This window comes from Trachypithecus francoisi, unplaced genomic scaffold, assembly GCF_009764315.1.
Source record: "Trachypithecus francoisi isolate TF-2019V2 unplaced genomic scaffold, Tfra_2.0 Lachesis_group7, whole genome shotgun sequence".
NCBI classification, from domain to species: domain Eukaryota; kingdom Metazoa; phylum Chordata; class Mammalia; order Primates; family Cercopithecidae; genus Trachypithecus; species Trachypithecus francoisi.
This window is the reverse complement of record NW_022681472.1, coordinates 69,761,888-69,780,362: the sequence shown is the minus strand read 5'-3', so window position 1 is coordinate 69,780,362 and position 18,475 is coordinate 69,761,888. Positions and strand designations below refer to the sequence as shown.

General features: G+C 38.4%; 1 long non-coding RNA gene across 1 annotated transcript in view; it reads left to right on the top strand.

Annotated features, from left to right (window-relative positions):
* The window catches only part of LOC117079225, a 134,373-nt gene that overhangs the window by 99,840 nt on the left and 16,058 nt on the right, over nucleotides 1–18,475 (top strand). The window lies entirely within an intron of this gene.

Genomic DNA, 18,475 nt, shown 5'->3' with positions numbered 1-18,475 from the left:
GCCATGAAAAGATATAGAAGAAATTTAAATGCATGTTATTAACTGAAAGAAGTTGGTCTGAATAGGCTACATTTTATATGATTCCAACTGTATGACATTCTGAAAAAGGCAAAGCATTGAAGGCAGTAAAGAGATTAATGGTTGCCAGAGATTAAAGGGGAAGGAAGAACCAACAGGCAGAGCACAGAGGATTTTTAGGGTGGTGAAACTACTCTGGTATGATACTTGATATAGTTAGGATATGTGTCCCCATCCACATCTCATGTTAAATCGAAATCCTCAGTATTGGAGGTGGAGCCTGCTGGGAGGTGATTGGATCATGGGGGTAGATTTCTCATGAATGGTCCAGCACCTCTTGGTTCTCTCCTTGTGATAATGAGTGAGTTATTGTGAGATCTGGTTGTTTAAGTGTGTAGTAGCACCTCCTCTTTTCTCTCTTGCTCCTGCTTTCATCATGCGATGTGCCTGCTCCCCGTTCACCTTCTGCCTTGACTGTAAGCTTCCTGAAGCCTCCCCAGAAGCTGAGCAGATGTCAGCACCATGCTTCCTATAAAGCCTACAGAACTGTGAGCCGATTAAACCTCTTTTCTTATATATTACTCAGACTCAGCTATTTCTTTATAGAAGTGCAAGAATGGCCGAATGTTGTACTATAATGGTGGATACGTGCCATTACACATTTTTCCAAACCCGCAGAATGTACAACATCAAGATTGAACCCTAATGTAAACCTTGGTCATCAGATGATTATGATATGTGAATGTAGGCAAATAAATTCTAAGAAATGTACAAGTTTGGTGGGGAATGTTGATAAATGGGGAGGCTGTGCATCTGTGGGGGCAGGAGGCATATGGAAAATCTCTGTATCTTCTGCTCAACTTTGCTTGAACCTAAAACTGCTCCATAAAATAAAATCTATTTAAAAACAGAAGCTGTGCACAAGCATTATTTTTTAAGTAACTTTTAACATCTTGTGCATTTTAATACTTTTTGTCCAAACAAAGTAATACAATAATACCTACTACTTAAAAATTTCGCTGAATTAAGTAACAAATGCCAAAGACCCAAACTGACTTAGGAAATGATATTTTGTCAAAACGAAAGTACTATTGAATCATGTGAATAGGCTAAGCCATGTCAAACTTCTTACAGTGTCAAACTTCTGACACTGTAAAAGTAACTACAGATTTCTAAACCACAATACCCACAAAGCTCTGTCTGTCAGATAATGAAATGTGAGCTTCTTTATGGACATGGTTACAATTATATTATTTGTAAGTTTGGGAATATATCATATTTTTAAAAGTGATGAGTTTTGATGCAAAATGCAAATATAATGCAGGACCTGAAAAGACTCTGAAGTAGGACCATACCTGGGACAGAAATATATTAATGTTAATTTCAGAAAGTATCAAGAAAGATTAAAGTAAAAACTCATGTGACATTCAATTGCACCAAAGTCTTTAGCACAGGGTATGTTCAGAATAGTGAGAAATTGCTTCTTTTCTAGACATATGAATTGAATAAGTAAACATGTAGAGGTTGAAAAATAATAATCTATATTTTGAGTGGAACTAACAATTACATGTTTAGTGCAATAGAATTTATTACTTTGTGATTTGTTTTCTTGAGTAATTACTATTAGAAAATGTTTCCTGAGCCAGACACGGTGGCTCATGCTTGTAATCCCAGCACTTTGGGAGGCCAAAGCGGGCAGATCACCTGACATCAGGAATTCAAGACCAGCCTGACCAACATGGGGAAACCCCCATCTCTACTAAAAATACAAAATTAGCAGGGCGTGGTGGCATGCACTTGTAATCCCAGCTACTCAGGAGGCTGAGGCAGGAGAATCGCTTGAACCCAGGAGGCTGAGGCTGCAGTGAGCCGAGATCATGCCATTACACCCCAGCCTGGGCAACAAGAGTGAAAATCCGTCTCAAAAAAAAAAAAAAAAAGAAAAAGAAAGAAAATGTTTCCTAAGTACTCACAAGACATGAATAAGTATCCTAAATGCAGAGATAGATATGGCAGTGGTTATAGTGTTTCTATAGTCTAAAGGCAAGCATAAAAACACCAAAAGATGAGTAACATACATGGACATGATGTGGTTTACATATAGTTTCATTTTTCTGGTTTCTTCTTTGAGCCCTCTCCCATTGCTCCATGGTTTTAAAAAAGATGCTATGTATGAGGTAAAAAAAATTACATTTTGGTCCTATTCCTGCCTTCATAAGGCAACTAGTATGAGGCTTATGTTAAATCAGTATTTTACAGATCAATGCATTCAAAGGCTCTAGTTAGTAAGAAAATTTTTTTTTCTACGCATTTTTTGTTACTCTGTTCTCATATGGCAAAAAATATATTTGCTAAGGACCTCTTGTGTGATGTCAGCACTTTAATAAAAATGGTGGTTTTGATGATGTTCATCAGGATATCTTTTAAAAAGTTTTTATGGTCATTTCCTTTAAAACTTGCACCTTGTAAACAAACAGTATTGTTTTCCCTGCAAAATAACAAAGTTACAGGGGAAATAAATAGCTGGAGCAGGTAGCCTTTAGGAAATGCTGATGGAGCATTATTTCTTGGAGGAGCAGAGTCATTGAGGAATATGTTATCTTGAAGACTAGGAAACCTCAATTATGTTAACTGAATGCTTGATCTAGGGGAGTCCTTATTGTGCTAGCAATGGCTTCTTGGAGTGTCTTCTTACTAAAAGGATAGACTATCAAAATAAGAGAAAAATACAGAATGGGCAGCTAAGGTCCAAAGGGGTGTTTGGTGAACATTCGTTTAATTATTTATTTGTAAAGATGTATCTATTAACTAATTGTGCCATTTTAAGGAGCATAGGGAGGGTAGAATTTTAAGTGGAGTGGTGATGAGATCTGCTTTGCATTTCATAAGCATCAGTCTGTTACCAGCATGGATTGGAGAGACAGCCAGGGGGACTCGTTTAGCATTATTTTTAAACCATATAATAAATGTCAAAGGTGAGAAAGTCACAGAAACTATATTGGATTAAATACATGAATGAACCACAAAAAGTGAATCATGATTACTAGGTATCCCACCCTCTGAAAACATTTGAGTAACCACTGCCCCATGATCATAATATTTTAAACATATAATAATTTACAGATTAACTTAGCCCTTCTCTGATTTTAGTTGAGAAAACCTAAGGCTCAGATTTGACTCAGGGACCCCTGTTATAAATTTTTCTGTAATCATCATGATCACAATCTCTATCACTTATTGAGCAATTATTACATGCCAGACACCATACTGAGTGATTTACATGCATTGTATCTCACTGAATGTTCAAAAAACTCTGGAGTTATTACTATTTTTTATCTAACTTAGATAGGGAAATTGCTCTAGAGAAATTAATCTGCCAAACATTTTCTATCTAGTAAGTCGCAAAGTCAAGATATAACTCCATACAAAGTGTCTACCATGGTATTAGTGGTATTAGTTTCCTGTTGCTGCTGTAACAGATAATCACAAACTTAGTGGTTTAAAACACAGAAATGGGCGGAGCAAGATGGCCGAATAGGAACAGCTCCAGTCTCCAGCTCCCAGCGCGAGTGACACAGAAGACCGGTGATTTCTGCATTTTCAACTGAGGTACTGGGGTCATCTCTCTAGGGAGTGCCGGACAATCGGTGCTGGTCAGCTGCTGCAGCCTGACCAGCGTGAGCTGAAGCAGGGCGAGGCATCGCCTCACCTGGAAGCGCAAGGGGGAAGGAAATCCGTTTTCCTAGCCAGGGGAACTGAGACACACAACACCTGGAAAATCGGGTAACTCCCACCCCAATACTGCGCTTTAAGGAAACAGGCACACCAGGAGAATATATCCCACACCTGGCCGGGAGGGTCCCACGCCCACGGAGCCTCCCTCACTGCTAACACAGCAGTCTGCGGCGATCTATCCGCAAGGTAACAACGAGGCTGGGGGAGGGGCGCCCGCCATTGCTGAGGCTTAAGTAGGTAAACAAAGCCTCTGGGAAGCTTGAACTGGGTGGAGCTCACAGCAGCTCAAGGAAACCTGCCTGTCTCTGTAGACTCCACCTCTGGGGACAGCCACAGCTGAGGTCCAATAGGGAAAGCAGCGGGGGCCGGTGCAGAGGCGAACGACTCTGTCTGACAGCTTTGGGGAGAGCCGTGGATCTCCCAACGCGGAGGTTGAGATCCGAGAACGGACAGACTGCCTGCTCAGGTGGGTCCCTGACCCCTGAGTAGCCTAGCTGGGAGACATCCCCCACTAGGGGCAGTCTGACACCCCACACCTCACAGGGTGGAGTCATCCCTGAGAGTAAACTTCCAAAGGAAGAATCAGACAGGTACACTCGCTGTTCAGCAATATTCTATCTTCGGCAACCTCTGCTGCTGATACCCAGGCAAACAGGGTCTGGAGTGGACCTCAAGCAATCTCCAATAGACCAACAGACAGTCCTTCTGACTGTCAGACGGAAAACTATCAAACAGGAAGGACACCTACACCAAAACCCCATCAGTACGTCACCGTCATCAAAGACCAGAGACAGATAAAACCACAAAGATGGGGAAGAAGCAGGGCAGAAAAGCTGGAAATTCAAAAATAAGAGCACATCTCCCCCTGCAAAGGAGCACAGCCCATCGCCAGCAACGGATCAAAGCTGGTCACAGAATGACTTTGACGAGATGAGAGAAGAAGGCTTCAGCCCATCAAACTTCTCAGAGCTAAAGGAGGAATTACGTAGCCAGCGCAAAGAAACTAAAAATCTTGAAAAAGAGTGGAAGAATTGACAGCTAGACTAATTAATGCAGAGAAGATCATAAACGAAATGACAGAGATGAAAACCATGACACGAGAAATATGTGACAAATGCACAAGCTTCAGTAACCGACTCGATCAACTGGAAGAAAGAGTATCAGCGATTGAGGATCAAATGAATGAAATGAAGCGAGAGGAGAAACCAAAAGAAAAAGAAGAAAAAGAAATGAACAAAGCCTGCAAGAAGTATGGGATTATGTAAAAAGACCAAATCTACGTCTGATTGGGGTGCCTGAAAGTGAGGGGGATAATGGAACCAAGTTGGAAAACACTCTTCAGGATATCATCCAGGAGAACTTCCCCAACCTAGTAGGGCAGGCCAACATTCAAATTCAGGAAATACAGAGAACGCCACAAAGATACTCCTCCAGAAGAGCAACTCCAAGACACATAATTGCCAGATTCACCAAAGTTGAAATGAAGGAAAAAATCTTAAGGGCAGCCAGAGAGAAAGGTCGGGTTACCCACAAAGGGAAGCCCATCAGACTAACAGCAGATCTCTCGGCAGAAACTCTACAAGCCAGAAGAGAGTGGGGGCCAATATTCAACGTTCTTAAAGAAAAGAATTTTCAACCCAGAATTTCATATCCAGCCAAACTAAGTTTCATCAGTGAAGGAGAAATAAAATCCTTTACAGATAAGCAAATGCTTAGAGATTTTGTCACCACCAGGCCTGCCTTACAAGAGACCCTGAAGGAAGCCCTAAACATGGAAAGGAACAACGGTACCAGCCGTTGTAAAAACATGCCAAAATGTAAAGACCATCGAGGCTAGGAAGAAACTGCATCAACTAATGAGCAAAATAACCAGTTAATATCATAATGACAGGATCAAGTTCACACATAACAATATTAACCTTAAATGTAAATGGACTAAATGCTCCAATTAAAAGACACAGACTGGCAAACTGGATAAAGAGTCAAGACCCATCAGTCTGCTGTATTCAGGAGACCCATCTCACATGCAGAGACATACATAGGCTCAAAATAAGGATGGAGGAAGATCTACCAAGCAAATGGAGAACAAAAAAAAGCAGGGGTTGCAATCCTAGTCTCTGATAAAACAGACTTTAAACCATCAAAGATCAAAAGAGACAAAGAAGGCCATTACATAATGGTAAAGGGATCAATTCAACAGGAAGAGCTAACTCTCCTAAATATATATGCACCCAATACAGGAGCACCCAGATTCATAAAGCAAGTCCTTAGAGACCTACAAAGAGACTTAGACTCCCATACAATAATGATGGGAGATTTCAACACTCCACTGTCAACATTAGACAGATCAACGAGACAGAAAGTTAACAAGGATATCCAGGAATTGAACTCATCTCTGCACCAAGCGGACCTAATAGACATCTATAGAACTCTCCACCCCAAATCAACAGAATATACATTCTTCTCAGCACCACATCGCACTTATTCCAAAATTGACCACATAATTGGAAGTAAAGCACTCCTCAGCAAATGCACAAGAACAGAAATTATAACAAACTGTCTCTCAGACCACAGTGCAATCAAACTAGAACTCAGGACTAAGAAACTCAATCAAAACCGCTCAACTACATGGAAACTGAACAACCTGCTCCTGAATGACTACTGGGTACATAACGAAATGAAAGCAGAAATAAAGATGTTCTTTGAAACCAATGAGAACAAAGATACAACATACCAGAATCTCTGGGACACATTTAAAGCAGTGTGTAGAGGGAAATTTATAGCACTAAATGCCCACAAGAGAAAGCAGGAAAGATCTAAAATTGACACTTTAACATCACAATTAAAAGAACTTGAGAGGCAAGAGCAAACACATTCAAAAGCTAGCAGAAGGCAAGAAATAACTAAGATCAGAGCAGAACTGAAGGAGATAGAATCACAAAAAACCCTCCAAAAAATCAATGAATCCAGGAGTTGGTTTTTTGAAAAGATCAACAAAATTGACAGACCGCTAGCAAGACTAATAAGAAGAAAAGAGAGAGGAATCAAATAGACGCAATAAAAAATGATAAAGGGGATATCACCACCGACCCCACAGAAATACAAACAACCATCAGAGAATACTATAAATGCCTCTACGCAAATCAACTAGAAAATCTAGAAGAAATGGATAATTTCCTGGACACTTACACTCTCCCAAGACTGAACCAGGAAGAAGTTGAATCCCTGAATAGACCAATAACAGGCTCTGAAATCGAGGCAACAATTAATAGCCTACCCACGAAAAAAAGTCCAGGACCAGATGGATTCACAGCTGAATTCTACCAGAGGTACAAGGAGGAGCTGGTACCATTCCTTCTGAAACTATTCCAATCAATAGAAAAAGAGGGAATCCTCCCTAACTCATTTTATGAGGCCAACATCATCCTGATACCAAGCCTGGCAGAGACACAACAAAAAAGAGAATTTTAGACCAATATCCCTGATGAACATCGATGCAAAAATTCTCAATAAAATACTGGCAAACCGGATTCAGCAGCACATCAAAAAGCTTATCCACCATGATCAAGTGGGCTTCATCCCTGGGATGCAAGGCTGGTTCAACATTCGCAAATCAATAAACGTAATCCAGCATATAAACAGAACCAAAGACAAGAACCACATGATTATCTCAATAGATGCAGAAAAGGCTTTTGACAAAATTCAACAGCCCTTTATGCTAAAAACGCTCAATAAATTCGGTATTGATGGAACGTACCTCAAAATAATAAGAGCTATTTATGACAAACCCACAGCTAATATCATACTGAATGGGCAAAAACTGGAAAAATTCCCTTTGAAAACTGGCACAAGACAGGGATGCCTCTCTCACCACTCCTATTCAACATAGTGTTGGAAGTTCTGGCTAGGGCAATCAGGCAAGAGAAAGAAATCAAGGGCATCCAGTTAGGAAAATAAGAAGTCAATTGTCCCTGTTTGCAGATGACATGATTGTATATTTAGAAAACCCCATTGTCTCAGCCCAAAATCTCCTTAGCTGATAAGCAACTTCAGCAAAGTCTCAGGATACAAAATTAATGTGCAAAAATCCCAAGCATTCTTATACACCAGTAACAGACAAGCAGAGAGCCAAATCAGGAATCAACTTCCATTCACAATTGCTTCAAAGAGAATAAAATACCTAGGATTCCAGCTTACAAGGGATGTAAAGGACCTCTTCAAGGAGAACTACAAACCACTGCTCAGTGAAATAAAAGAGGACACAAACAAATGGAAGAACATACCATGCTCATGGATAGGAAGAATCAATATCGTGAAAATGGCCATACTGCCCAAGGTTATTTATAGATTCAATGCCATCCCCATCAAGCTACCAATGACTTTCTTCACAGAATTGGAAAAAACTGCTTTAAAGTTCATATGGAACCAAAAAAGAGCCCACATTGCCAAGACAATCCTAGGTCAAAAGGACAAAGCTGGAGGCGTCATGCTACCTGACTTCAAACTATACTACAAGGCTACAGTAACCAAAACAGCATGGTACTGGTACCACAACAGAGAAATAGACCAATGGAACAGAACAGAGTCCTCAGAAATAATACCACACATCTCCAGCCATCTGATCTTTGACAAACCTGAGAGAAACAAGAAATGGGGAAAGGATTCCCTATTTAATAAATGGTGCTGGGAAAATTGGCTAGCCATAAGTAGAAAGCTGAAACTGGATCCTTTCCTTACCCCTTATACGAAAATTAATTCAAGATGGATTAGAGACTTAAACGTTAGACCTAATACCATAAAAACCCTAGAAGAAAATCTAGGTAGTACCATTCAGGACATAGGCATGGGCAAGGACTTCATGTCTAAAACACCAAAAGGAACGGCAGCAAAAGCCAAAATTGACAAATGGGATCTAATTAAACTAAAGAGCTTTTGCACAGCAAAAGAAACTACCATCAGAGTGAACAGGCAACCTACAGAATGGGAGAAAATTTTTGCAACCTACTCATCTGACAAAGGGCTAATATCCAGAATCTACAAAGAACTCAAACAAATATACAAGAATAAAACAAACAACCCCATCAAAAAGTGGGGAAAGGATATGAACAGACATTTCTCAAAAGAAGACATCCATACAGCCAACAGACACATGAAAAAATGCTCGTCATCACTCGCCATCAGAGAAATGCAAATCAAAACCACAATGAGATACCATCTCACACCAGTTAGAATGGCAATCATTAAGAAGTCAGGAAACAATAGATGTTGGAGAGGATGTGGAGAAATAGGAACACTTTTACACTGTTGGTGGGATTGTAAACTAGTTCAACCATTATGGAAAACAGTATGGCGATTCCTCAAGGATCTAGAACTAGATGTACCATATGACCCAGCCATCCCACTACTGGGTATATACCCAAAGGATTATAATTACTCTACTACAAAGACACATGCACACGTATGTTTATTGCGGCACTATTCACAATAGCAAAGACTTTGAATCAACCCAAATGTCCATCTGTGACAGACTGGATTAAGAAAATGTGGCACATATACACCATGGAATACTATGCAGCCATCAAAAAGGATGAGTTTGCGTCCTTTGTAGGGACATGGATGCAGCTGGAAACCATCATTCTTAGCAAACTATCACAAGAAGAGAAAACCAAACACCGCATGTTCTCACTTATAGGTGGGAACTGAACAATGAGATCACTTGGACTAGGGAAGGGGAACATCACACACTGGGGCCTATCAGGGGAGGGGGGAGGAGGGAGGGATTGCATTGGGGAGTTATACATGATATAAACGTTATGCACATGTACCCTAGAACTTAAAGTATAATAAAAAAAAAAAAAAGAAAAATCAGTTTTTGTTAGATGTATATACTATAAATATTTTCTCCACTCTGTGGGCTGGTTTTGCACTCTTTTACTGGTGTCTTTTGACAAATATTAAGATTGTAATAAAAGCTTGGTCAAAAGAGGATCCCTTAAAAAAATAAAAATAAAACACGGAAATTATTTATCTTATGGTTCTGCACATAAGAAGTTCAAAATGAGTCTGACAGGTTAAAATCCAGGTGTCATTAGGGCTGATTTCTCCTGGAGACTCTGAGTGGGAAATCTTGTTTGATGACCTTTTGCAGCTTCTAGATGCCACTGGCATTCCTTGCTTTGTGGCTCCTTCCTTCTTCTTCAAAGTCAGCAGGGTGGCATCACCCAATTTCTGTCTATTTCTCTTTTACATCTACTTCTATCATCACATCTCCTTCCCTAATTCTGACTGTGGCCTCCTTGCCTGTCTCTTATAAGGATCATTGTGATGAGATTAGGTCCACCTCGATAATCCCAGATCCTGAGATCTTGCTATATTAAGATCGTTACTTTAATCACATCTAAAATTTTGGGAGGCTGGGGTGGGTGGATTACTTGAGGTCAGGAGTTCAAGACCAGCCTGGAAAATATGGTGAAACCCTGTCTCTAATAAAAATACAAAAATTAGCCAGGTACAGTGGTGCACTCCTGTAATCCTGGACACTTGGAGGCTGAGGCAGTAGAATCACTTGAAATCAGGAGGTAGAGGTTGCAGTGAGCCGAAATCCTGCCACTGCACTCCAGCCTGGGTGAAAGAACAAGACTCCATCTCAAACAAACAAAGAAACAAAAATCACGTCTACAAATTTTAGGGATTAGGTTGTGGACATATTTGGGGGTACTACTATGCTCTCTACTAAAACCTCTATGTTGAATAAAGTAAATTTCTTAGAACATAAATCTCAATTTCTCTTTTATTTTGTGAGTTATATACTTTTACATTGATTTGCTGCATCTACTCTAATAAATAAGGCCTTGTTTTATAGTAATGCTAAGTCAGGAGTTCGCAAATGTTTTTTTGGTAAATGGCCAGATAGTAAATATTTTCAGCTATGTGGGCCATGTGGTCTCAAGGACAGTTATTTCACTCTGTCATTGCAATGTGAGAGCAGCCAGAGACAATACATATACAAATGAAACATGGCTGTGTGCCAATAAAACTTTATTCACAAAAACAGGCAGTGGCTCAGATTTGACCCAAGGGCCCCTGCTATAAATTTGTCTGTGGAAACCTGCTATCAATGATCAAATATCTTCACAAGTTTCATGATATAAGAGTTTTTTTGTTTGTTCTTTGTCAAATCCCCATACCTAGAACAGAGTTTGGTACATACCAGCTGCTTAACAAATACTTGTTGAGTGACCTAGGAAACTGAAACATGCTAAAGCTTAAAAGAGAAAATCGCCAGGTGCAGTGGCTCACACCTGTAATCCCAGCACTTTGGGAGGCCGAGGCGGGCAGATCACGAGGTCAGAAGATCGAGACCATCCTGGCTAACACAGTGAAACCCCATCTCTACTAAAAATACAAAAAAAAAAACTTAGCCGGGCGAGGTGGCAGACGCCTGTAGTCCCAGCTACTCGGGAGGCTGAGGCAGGAGAATGGCGTAAACGCGGGAGGCGGAGCTTGCCGTGAGCCGAGATTGCACCACTGCACTTCAGCCTGGGCAACAGAGCGAGACTCTGTCTCAAAAAAAAAAAAAAAAAGAGAAAATCAGTGATGGTTGATTTGCAAGAATACGTGCCTTTGGCCAAGGATGTGAGAATTTTCTTTAAGAGGGAGAATTCGAGAATTTTTTATGAGCAGTGGATCTGGGCTTTAAAAATGACATTTCATAATATAAGCACCATTTGAAAGACAATAATGATTGAGTCTTTGTAATTCCTAATTACAGAATGTGAGCATCACTAAGAATAAGTTGTTAGTTTGGTAGATGCTTTTGAAAGTTTGGACAAATTACTTCCTCCCAACAGGGAGATGTAAATGGCATCACACTTGAGTCAATATGGACTTGGCTACCCTCTAGTTTTATACATGTTTCTATCAAGTTCTGACAGTTTGTGGATCTCTCGTGACATTGATTCCTAATGGTTAATTTTGTATGTCAACTTGAATGGACCACAGAATGACTGGATATTTTGTCAAGTATTGTTCTGGGTGTTTCTGTGAAGATGTTTTAGAATGAGATTAACATTTAATTTGGTAGACTGAGTAAAGCAGATTATGTGGGTAGGCCTCATGCAATCAGATGAAGATCTTGCTAGAACAAAAGGTTGACCCTCCCTGAGAAAGGGAGGATTCTGCCTGACAATCTTTGAACGGGGATATCAGCTCCTCCTGGTTTTACAGCAGCCTGCTAACTTTCAGATGCACACTGGGACACCTGCTCTGCAGATGCTGGACTCACCAGTTTCTATAATCATGCAAGCCAATTCCATATCATAAATGGATGCTACTGGGGCCAGGCATGGTGGCTTATACCTGTACTCCAAGCACTTTGGGAGGCAGAGATGGGAGAATCTCTTGAGGCCAGGAATTTGGGACCATCCTGGTTAACACAGTGAGACTCTATATCAAAAAAAAAAAAAAAAAACTATTGGTTTTGTTTCTCTGGAGAATGTTGACTAATAGAGCCAGACTTTTTCGTAAACGATGAGAAAATTTTATCTCAACAATACTTTCCTATTTTTTTAGTTTTGTTTTTTGCTCATCTCCAACCAAAAGTAAACTATTTAAAAACCTATGTTCTAAATACATATTTTGATGAAAGCATAGTAAGTAAGTTACTTCACAAACTGGTCATTTTACAACACACACATACACATACCCTAAATAGCCCCAATGTAATACTTCTGTTCCCTTCCTCCTTCTTCCTAAAGGGGAAGAAGGCTTCACACACAGCAAAGGACATTTAATGAAGAGGGACATGAAAAAAAATTTCACTTTATTACTAGTGTAAGTGAATTATAACACAGTTTATATTAATAATTTTCTCAGATTTTGCCTTCTTAGGTCTAGGTCACATGTACTGGAAAAAAAACTGAGTCTTAGGTTATTCTATTGTTTATTGTGAAATAGTTTGATGGTATTATTGTGTAATCTGTAGTGTGACATATTGTTACAGTAACTACATTATTAAAACTCCATCAAATCAAGGTTATATTTCAGAATACTGGCTTTACCAGATGGCCTATTAATGTAGTTTAGAAGTGGACTAATTAAATTATATTCTTCAAATAACACTAATGAAATAGATATTTACACTGGGCTTGTCCAACAGAGTCTGCCATGATCAGTTTCCAGGGAAAAGAAAGATCTAATCAAATATGTATATTTTTCAAAGTGTACATGTTAATTTGAAAGTTGAGCAAGTTGCAGAAGTATTTCAGAATCAATGACTAAAAAGAGAGGACAGAAAGCATGGTCCTTGGCCGGGCGCGGTGGCTCAAGCCTGTAATCCCAGCACTTTGGGAGGCCGAGACGGGCGGATCACGAGGTCAGGAGATCGAGACCATCCTGGCTAACATGGTGAAACCCCGTCTCTACTAAAAAATACAAAAAACTAGCCGGGCGACATGGCGGGCGCCTGTAGTCCCAGCTGCTTGGGAGGCTGAGGCAGGAGAATGGCGTAAACCCAGGAGGCGGAGCTTGCAGTGAGCTGAGACCCGGCCACTGCACTCCAGCCTGGGCGGCAGAGCGAGACTCCGTCTCAAAAAAAAAAAAAAAAAAAAAAAAAAAGAAAGCATGGTCCTTGGCAAAATAGAGTTGGGAATAATTAATCATTTTAAAGTAAATGTTTCTCTACCTGAATCTCTGCCAAGAACCTTGACAGAGTGCAGACTCCCAGAAGATCCAAGCCTGCTGATGACAACAATGTTTGTTATACAGTGTGCAGTATTACAATAGGTCCTTTCAATGCCTGAGATCTTGCAAAGATGCCTGTATCTAGGATTTCTGATAAAGCTTACAACTGCTATGAATGATATTTAAATTTTAATATATGAGGTTTCATGCCATTACATGCACCACTTCCATTCTTCACGCCACATTGGAAGGCTCAGTTTAAATCAATGGGGGCCAATTCTGGAAGTCTTTTCACCAGTGATGACATGGCTTCCTTTCCAGAACCTCTAGTGTATTCTCATATAGGCTGACTTATAGAGGAAGCCAAAAATTATTGGAGGCTCAGATAATTTTTGAACCACACCTTGCTTTTTTAATCAGCAGAACTTGATAGAAGTGAATGCTGTGAACTACTTCATGCTCATATTGCTTCATTCATAATGTGGCTGTCACATAAAATTATGCACCCACACTTTACCAGGAAGAATCTTTGCCTGCTCCTTCATCCATCAGGAGAAAGCCACTCCAAATAGAAATTTCTTGGCTGCTTTACAGGTCACTACCTATTTTGATCAAGAAAGTAGATGACAAAGCCTTTCAAGTAATGAAGTTTTCCATAAAAAGCCATTTGAACTTGAAGTGTTATATGATTAAGCTTTTTAATATGCAGTCTTTTAGAGGTCAAACATTTAGATAGCAGAATTGTTTTTGTTTTTTTTTTTTAATGGAGAATGAATAGAAAGGAATGTGTTCATTACATAATTACAGGGCTTGCAAAGTGCTGGCATTTCTGCTGGAGAATCAATTTCTTATGCTCCTACTTCAATCACAAAAGAAAACAAATAAATAAACATCACGTATTTTTCTTTCTTTATATGTCTGTACCTTACTTTTTATGTATACTCAGCCACTTTTTCTGGCTCCTAGAAAAAGTGAAGCTCTGTTAGTCCAGATATCTATCTATAATACTATATGGGTATACTCTTTAGCTTGGGATGCTACAGAGTCCAAAAGGATTAGTTTTTTAAAAAAATAACTGAATTCAAACTATAGTAAAAGAAAAACATGTAATTTACTTTAAAATTAACTAAAGTTGAATTGTATAACAAAATCAAACTTATGCATGGTATGGAGTGAAGTTGTAATATTGAAGGCCAAGTCTACTATCAATAGGAAATTGGTAAAACTTTTAGAGTTATGAGACTTAAAATGATTTCTGAAAGAACCAGCTTAATGTCTCTAATGTCTCTGATTATCAGTAGTATTTTGATAGTATACTCTTTGTTCTATCTTGTTCTAATACCATTGCAAATTAGGTTGAGTTAATGTTTCTTTGAATAAGAGCCTTTATTTGGGAAGTACCCTTGGTCCTTTATTTACAATTGCTACAATTTCTCTTCAAAGACAGTTGATTATTTTTAATTCAGCTGTACTTTGTTTCCCTAGATAGTACACTGCAAAGTTTTTGTCAGTACACACTTATCATAGCATCACTATTTCTGAGACATTAGATTGGTTAATGAATTTAATATCTGGCCAGGTTTGTTTTCTCAGTGTCCTGTTCCACTCTCAATCAGGCGTAGATTCAAACTCAGTTTAAGCAATTTGTTTAGAAAATGTTCCATTTTTGTTCGGTTTCTAAGGACTTAGTAGTTCGGGTTATTCAGACCAGTCCTCCCATTAAAACCAATAACAGATGCTAGATAAAATATTTTTAAAGTACTTTTCAAAAGCCACCAAATAGTTGACAAGGTAGTAAGGAATTAGGAAACCAAAATCTAAGGAAAACCCGGAACACAAATGGTAAGGGAGAAGTACTGCTATTTTTGCCCTGAAAGCAACTGTCAATCAAGGACAATGACACTTCAGTTTTGATGGCTTAAACATGAGGGTAATTGAAGTTAAAACCCAGGGCTTACCATTAAACCGAGAGAATAAATCTGATTAGAGATTTTTCCTACATAAAGTTAGGACTTCAGAAAGCAACACCATCAGAGTAAGGGTAAATAAGAAGTAGATCTGCCTTTTCTCCCCCCTGTCCACCAAAAATCAGGGAAAGTAGAGTCGTGTAGAACAGAGAGAAAAAATCTCAAAGAAATTTGTAATCACAGCCAGTTTGAATAAGAGTTGTAGCATAAATTAGTATCACCTGGTAGCTGCAAAACAAAACAAAAAAACCTAGGTTGTGAATAAATGTCAAAGTAATTGCAGAATGGTAGTGCCCTTAGATGCCTCCAAGAAGCCAATGCAAATCTCTAGAAAAAGGCTCTTTAATTTTAATCTTCAAAATACCCATATAGATATTTTTAAGACTATGAGAAATACACAGTTAAAAATAACTAATCACATGAAGATGCAGTCATTCTAAGCCAGAATGATCAGAAACAATAGACAATGGAAACATGCACACAGATGATAGATATTAGATTTTTAAGTGAAGACTCTAACATCTACTTATTGTATTTGAAAAAATAAGAAGATAGATTTGAAAATATCTGTAGTCTTAAGAAAAGTGTAAAAATGACCAATTTAAAAAAAATCATAGAAAATGCCTAGAAATAAAAAATGCCACTAATAAAATCACAAGCTCAACAGAAAATTTTAAAAGAAGATCAGACATAGCTGAAGAGAAAAGAGAAGCTGAAAGATTAATCAGAAGAAATTATCTGGAAGTTGGCATAGAGGAATTCAAAGATGGAAAAATATATGTAGGACAGATTAAGAGTGAAGAAAGATTAAATGATAAGTTCTGTGGTATATATGATTTGTGTTCCAGAAGGAGAAGGTAAACTGAATACAGAAGAGGCGAGACATGGAAAGATAATGAATAAAAAATGTGACTTTCTGAATTGATGAAAGATACAGATTTAAGATTCCCAGTGAATCCCAAAGAATATTAGAAAGAATAATTACTCCAACCCAAGAAACATTAAAATGAAATCATAGTACCAAAGACAAAATGAGCAATCAAAAATCAACCAGAACAAAAAATACAGATTGCATTCAAAGAGTGGTATGTGGATTAATATTTAACTTCTTTATAGAATATGTAGAAGTCAGAGACAGTAGAATAATATATTCAATATGATAAACTAATTGCTAACTCACTGAAAATATATTTCAATAATGTGAGCAAAGTACAGAAATTTTTATAAAAACAAAAGCTGAGCAAGTGCAATTCTTGAGACATTGTAGGTGCTTAGGAAATAATTTTTCCATATTAAGAGTGACTGTGGCCCAGAAAACAATCATAGAGTTATCCTTGCCTCAGATCCCAATGGCTTTGGACAATGTTATATCAGACTCTGTAATGCAGGTAGCCTAGTTTTACTTGCTTCCCCTGTCAGGTATGCAATATTTAGCATTATTGACTACAGCTTTTATCATTACCACCTGTCAATCCCACACCATCAACACCAACTCCTTCAATTATCAAATAATTGGTAAGTAGCTTGCACAAAATAACTAGAGAACAAATAATACACTTTAATTTTTGTAACAGAGAACGATTATCTTTCAACAATATATTCAGAAGCACATATTTGGTGTGCATTATCATTAATGTAGAAACATTTTAAAATGTTACCATGATTTGGCCTACATATTCAATTAAGACATTGTGTGTGTGTGTGTGTGTGTGTGTGTGTGTGTGTGTGCATGTATAATATTCTGTAATATATTTGAGGATACAGGGAGGGATATTTATATAGTGCTTTATATCATATAAAGTGCTTCATATTTTATGTATCTATACCAAAATCTTTAAGATTGCCATAACGATTATTGAAGGTTCTGTTTTTAGATAAGTAATTAGATATTCAGAGAGATTGTGTGACTTGCCTGAGGTCACACAGCCACAGAGTGAAGTGTTCAGAATAAGGTGGCTGGACAGAGCCTGATTCCAAGGACGGTTAAGAAAAAAAACAGTCATAGTCAGAAGATCACATTCAGTTTTAGAACCCTTTGCGTGCCAAGCCTTCTGGTTACTGGAGATAGAGACAAACAAAGGTGAATACTTTCATTAAGATGTTCCTAGTTTTACAGGATCCTTGAGGCCAGTCAGCAATGGAAAAATCACAGTGGAGCTCTGAGAGCCATTCAAAGAGGGAGTGAAAATAAGTTGCTACACACCTATTAGAATGGCTAAAATCCAAGACATTTACAAATGCTGATAAGGATGTAGAGCAACAGAAACTCTCATTTGTTGCTAGTAATACAACCACTTTGGAAGATAGTTTGGAAGTTTCTTACAAAGATAAACAGCCTTACATACTATCTAACAATTGTGCTTCTAGGTATATGCTCAAATGAGTGAAAACTTGTGTCAACACAAAAACCTGCAATCGAATATTTATAGCGACTTTATTCGTAATTGACCAAAATTGGAAGCAACCCAAGATAGGTGGATAAGGAAACCATGGCACATCCACATGATAGAATATGTATTTAGCAATAAAAGGAAATAAGATATCAAGTCACAAAAAGGCAATAGTGCCTTAAATGTACATTGCCAAATGGAAAAGTTAGTCTGAAAAGGCTACATATTGTATGATTCCAATGAAATGACATTCTGGAAAAGGCGAACCTATAGAGACAGTGAAAAAATCATTGGTTATTGGTTGAGGTGGCTGTGGTGGAGTATGATTAAGTGTAACACAAGAGGATTTTAGGGCAGTGAAAATATTTTGTATGATACTGTAATGATGGATATATGATAGTATATATTTGTCAAAATCGATAAAATTGTACAATAAGAGTGAACCCTAATGTAAATGATGGACTTTAGTTAATAATATCGCATCAATATTAGTTTATCAATTGTAACAAATGTACTTTTTGTACAATTTTTCTGGAAACTTAAAACTGCTCTAAAAGATAAAAAGTCTATTAAAAAATTTCTTTTTCTCGAAACAGAGTCTTGCCCTGTCGCCCAGGTTGGAGTGCAGTGGCACAATCTCAGCTCAGTGCAACCTCCACCTCCTGGGTTCAAGCGAATCTCCTG